This window comes from Triticum aestivum, chromosome 3B (assembly GCF_018294505.1).
Source record: "Triticum aestivum cultivar Chinese Spring chromosome 3B, IWGSC CS RefSeq v2.1, whole genome shotgun sequence".
NCBI lineage: Eukaryota > Viridiplantae > Streptophyta > Magnoliopsida > Poales > Poaceae > Triticum > Triticum aestivum.
The window spans coordinates 669,251,206-669,256,779 of record NC_057801.1 but is presented as its reverse complement, the minus strand read 5'-3'; the positions used below and the strand labels follow the sequence as shown (position 1 = coordinate 669,256,779).

The 5,574-nt window shown below is 48.0% G+C and overlaps 1 pseudogene; it reads left to right on the top strand.

The window, feature by feature from the left end:
• Positions 1-818: 818 nt before the first annotated feature.
• On the top strand, positions 819-5,152 carry LOC123066013 (BTB/POZ and MATH domain-containing protein 1-like; annotated as a pseudogene).
• Positions 5,153-5,574: the final 422 nt, after the last annotated feature.

Below are 5,574 nucleotides of genomic sequence, written 5' to 3'. Positions count from 1 at the left end.
AGATACCATATGACCTGCTTACTGTTTAGCATGAATTATTTGTGTTCTTCTTCGCTCTAATATTATTTTGGAGTAGGGCGTTCCGGTGCCCAGGCTCATCTGCATCTGGTTAGAAAAAAAATCATAAAAAATTCAAAACAAAACCAAAAAAATTCAAAAAAAAAATTGTGCGGTAGAAAATTTGATGCGTGAGGCCCGCTCCAAATTTGAAGTCATTTGGACATCTAAGAAGCTCATAGCAAAAAAGACAAATCAGGCCAAAACAGTACATGAACATTAAACTTTTTTACAGACCCTCACATTGTTTTTTTTGCTGAGAGCTCCTCAGATGTCTAAATGATTTGAAAATTGGAGCGGGCCTCACGCATCAAATTGTCTACCGCACAATTTTTTTTTGAATTTTTTGAATTTTTCTAGTATTTGTTTTGATTTTTTTCATCAGCGTGGATGCAGATGAGCTCGGGTGCAGAGATGGATTTTTGATGTGTGTCTACTTAAGTACTTGTATAAATGAAAGGCCATGAATCAGGTTAACACTCTATACTGAATCTTGTAAATATCTGTGTAGGTGAGAGAAAAATGGATCAAGGAAGATCTGCTGTGAATTTGATTCCGACTGTGAGGATTCTACTTTAGTGAAATCGTGCTGCTATAACTTGAACGCACGAGGAAGATGAGGGGGTAATTCTTATGAATTCCCCCTCTTTACGATCGAGCATTCCAGAGATAGCATGTGGTTGAAGTGCTAGTCTGCTACACCAACTCACTCTCCCCCGCATACTCCACACCAGATTTCAGTTAAATCCTGCTCATCTGCCATGTCATTTGCCGGCGTGTCTCTCATCGTCGAAGGCAAGGCTGTCGGCCACACCATCGATGTCTCCACGGCAAGCGGGTACCATCTGCTTGTGGTTGATGACTACTCGCACATCAAAGCAAACTACACCTAATGGAAAGGGGGTCTTCTCTCTCCCTTTCATGGTAGGAGGCCATCGTTGGAGAATCAGCTACTGTCCTAATGGCCTCCTCTCAGAGAGTGCCAACTCTGCATCTCTCTTTCTTTCCCTTCTTGATGAAAATGTTACGAAGGCTCTGAAGGTGCAGTACGGATTTAGTTTCGTCGACGAGGTTGAGAAGCAGGATTCAGCATTTTTTCGTGCATTGAAGCCAAGGAACTTCTCCAGCAGTGTTCGATTTTGGGGTCACATGGATTTCATGAAAATAGAAGCTCTTGAGAAATCAAACCATCTAAAGGATGATTGTTTCACCATCCGATGTGACCTCGCTGTTGCCACCACAGTTGATCTCCTCATCAAGGTACCGCCTTCTAGCATACAACGGCATATCAGCAACCTCCTCCTGTCCAAGGAAGGCACAGACGTGACATTCATTGTGTCCTGTGAGAAGTTTGCTGCCCACAGGTGCGTGCTTGCAGCTCGGTCAGCGGTCTTCAAGGCAGAGCTGTTTGGCTCCATGAAGGAGGGCACTGTAGCAAGTGTCATATATGTAGAAGACATGGAAGCAAAGGTGTTTAGCGCCTTGCTTGAATTTATTTACACCGACACGCTACCTGATATGGAGATAGACATGGGGGAGGAGGAAGGGGGAGCCCAAGAAGCATTGTTTTTGCAGCACTTGCTTGCAGCGGCGGATAGGTACGATCTCCAAAGGCTGAAAGCACTATGCGAAAAAAAGCTATGCAAACACATAGGTGTTGGCTCAGTGACGACTATCCTTGCTCTGGCTGAGCAGCACAGCTGTTCTGGATTGAAGGAGGTTTGCTTTGAGTTCATCAAGACTCCTGCTAATTTGAAAGAGATAACGGCGGCTGATGGCCTGGAGGGCATAACTAGAACATGTCCCTCTCTTCTAAAGGAGCTCATTGCTAAGTTTACATCCTAAAATGTATAAGAACGGTTAGTTTTTTTTTCTGTATTTTTTAATATACTGTTTTGATATTTATGTTTCTAGGTTGTACTTTTGTTTCCTTTGGCACCAGTCAGTTAGTGTGACTTCATGTTATGCCAGAAAACATTTTAATTGGTTGCATCATCTGCGCTTTGGGAAAAGAAAATGGATGTATCATGCCCAGCCCATCAATCCGAGATTTTATTTTTCCAATTCAGAGAAGCAACATACCGTCATGTCTCGCTGTGTGTCTTTTCTTGATAGTTTGCGACATACTGTATGAACATTCTGTTTCTTTCTTTTCAGGCAGGAACTCAGTGGCAGAGTCATAGCGATGGGTGAGCTGGACGGACAGTCAAGCTACATCATGGTGCCCTTCCGTTGTCGAAGATATCGGCGCTAAACTGTCGCTGAAGGATAACCAGTGGTTTGTACTGTTGTCAGTTCCTATCTGAAACTTGTTTTGTCAACAAGGCATATTTTACCCTAGAGAGAGATCAACTGCAGCAATGTGCCAGTAGTATCGTTGATTTCGGCTAGAACAGTTTGGCAACTGGACAGCCTGTGCTCCATCTGTTTCAGTATTCCTATGGAAACTGCTTGGTTTCATCCGGATGCAGACGACTCGCTCGCGCAGCCGTCTTCTTTGACTGCCACGCGTCACATAGAGCCCACCACCGCTTTATTCTTTCTCTCCCTTATCCTGTCATGTGATCATTTTCAGCCAGACGTCCTCCCTCTTCCTGTTCAAACCATCTTCTCCCCTCCCATTTCTTCTCTTCCATCGGGCGGGGATCTCACCCACCATGGATGCCCTCCACAAGCTCTTTTTTTAAGTGATTCGAGGGTGCTGCGAGGGGGGCGGTTCGGCTGCGACGGCGACCTGATGCTGCGACGGGATTGCGACGGTGACCCGATGCTGCGACAAGATCTCGACTGCTCCGGTGATGCTGCGACGGCGCCGCCGCGCCGTGCTGCGACGGCCGTCGACATTTGGACGGCGTCATCGTGCTGCGATTCGTGCTGCGACGACATCTCGGCAACGGCGGCTCAACTGCTGCGACAGCGATTCGAACTGCTCCGGCGATGTTTGCGACGATGCCGGCGATGCTGCGACGACGCCGTCGTGCTTCGAGCCAGTGCTGCGACAATCATCGACAAGTAACGAGAGGGTGCTGCGACGCCACCGCCGATGCTGCGAGGCCGCCGGAGCTGCTACGACGGGTGGAGTTGCTGCGAGCCGGTGCTGCCGGCGCCGTCATGCTGCGAGCCAGTGGTGCGACGCCACCGCTGTGCAGCGAGTTGATGCTGAGAGGCCGCCGGAGTTGATACGACGGGTGGCGTTGCTGCCGGCGCTGCCGTGCAGGCCGCCAGAGTTGCTAGGCGTCATGGTCATGGCTGTGTTATGCGATGGGAAGAACAGAGGGAGGGAAGACTGCGTTGACTTCCATCGGCGGCTAGGGACACCCAGATCGTACGGTTCAGGTGGATGTTGTTTTCTTTTTGCATCCGCATGACGCCTAGCAGCCTCCTATTCCTATCCAATTCCAATCTCCGTGACTTGCTACATTCAAATTCAATCAAAGCTGCAGATAGATTGAGTTTTTTTTATGTAGACTGGGGGATCAAGATTTACCGCCGCTTGTCCAAATAACCAACCTGTCCGCGTGTCAGTCTCGGCTTCTTTTTAGAGTCCGGGTGTGTTACGGCGTTGTATGTCGGCGTCTATATATACATACATACATACATACACAACGTGATGTGAATCGACCTGCTCGTCTGGGTGCGACGTGCGTGTTTTGTTCGTCAACTCCGGCGACTCGCACAGGAGACTCGTCGGTTATATTCTGCCCGTCCGCCATGTCGTTCGCCGGCGTCTCTATCACCCGCTACGCTGGTGACACCGCCACCGGCCACGCCGTCGACGTCTCCACGGCCAGCGGGTACCACCTGTTTGTGGTCACCGATTATTACTTGCGTACGAAAGCCTCTGTGCCTCCTGGCAAGGCGATCGCGTCTCTCCCTTTCACGGTAGGAGGCCGCCGTTGGTCCATCCGCTGCTTCCCTAACGGCGACACCTCGGAAAGCAGCCAATACATCTCTCTCTATCTGCACCTTGTCGATAAAGATGTCACAGAGGCTGTGAAGGTGCACTACTCCTTTAGCTTCGTCGACGAGGTTGAAAACCAAGGCCCCGCATGTGTTCGAGCCAAAAAGGCACACGATTTCTCCAGCTGCCATGCGACATGGGGCCATAAGTATTTTTGGAAAAGAGACGACCTCGAGAAGTCAAGTCATCTCAAGGGCAATTGCTTCACCATCCGATGCGACCTCGCCGTCGCCACCACGTTTGATCGCTTCATCACGGTGCCGCCTTCCAGCATACAACGGCATATCATGAACCTCCTCCTGTCCAAGGAGGGCACCGACGTGACGTTCAGCGTCGGCGGCGAGACGATCGTCGCGCACCGGTGCGTGCTTGCCGCTCGGTCTTCGGTCTTCAAGGCAGAGCTCTTTGGCCCCATGATGGAAGGCACGGTAGCAAGCGTCATACAAATAGAAGACATGGAGGCGAGAGTGTTTAGGGCATTGCTTAGCTTTATTTACACCGACTCGTTACCCGACATAGAGGTCGACAACGTGGAGGAAAGAGAAGCCCAAGAATTATTGTGGCTGCAGCATTTGCTTGCAGCGGCAGATAGATACGATCTCCAAAGGCTGAAGGTACTATGTGAAGAAAAGTTATGCAAACACATAGCCGTGAGCTCGGTCAGAACTATTTTTATTCTAGCTGAGCGGCACAGCTGTGGTGGACTGAAGGAGGTATGCCTTGAGTTCCTCAAGACACCGTCTAATTTGAAAGAGATAACGGCGGCTGAAGTCTTCGACGACATAATTAGTACATGCCCCTATCTTTTAAAGGAGCTCATTGCCAAGTTTGCTTCCTAAAATCGACAAAACCGGTTAGTTCCTGAAAACCTATGTTTCAAAGTTGAAGCCTTACTTTCTGGCCACCATTAGATGTCATGTTGTTTGAGTAAGACATTTTTTTTCTTTCATGCGGCAGGTCAGGTGAAGGCGATGTGATGGCCTGTACAATGTAACTACATGATACCCATATGATCCGTTCTCAAAGATATTGTTGACAAACTTGCTACCCTTAAGGATTACTACTAGTCATGGATTTTGGCAAATTTGAACCGCCATTCAACGAATGGGTGCACTTATGAAAATCTATTGCTTGTGATCGATTAACAATATGGATTTAATGATTAAATGTTTTCAGTTTTTTTAAATTTTAGGTTACTCAAGGCAAGATGGAAAATCCTCTGCCTAGTTTGTTTACGCTTTGGTTTGTTTGGTGCGTAATGATTCAAATGAAGAGCTTAGTGTAGTCTGATAAAATAAGAGTCCTAGCCATGTTGATCGAGTTGACCATTCCTCGTCGTTTGCCCGCGGGACCCACTATCAATGGCTTCTTGTACCAAGCGATGTGTATACTATACTAGAGCAAACGCGCGCTTCGTCATCGTCTTTCATCGTCTTTCATTGATGTTGTTATGCCATGGATCTTTCGTGCTCATATTGGACATCACAGTGGCATATATTTTGTTGCGTTGGTGCTAAACATGAATTAGTACATGGCATCATGATGAGAAACTCCTC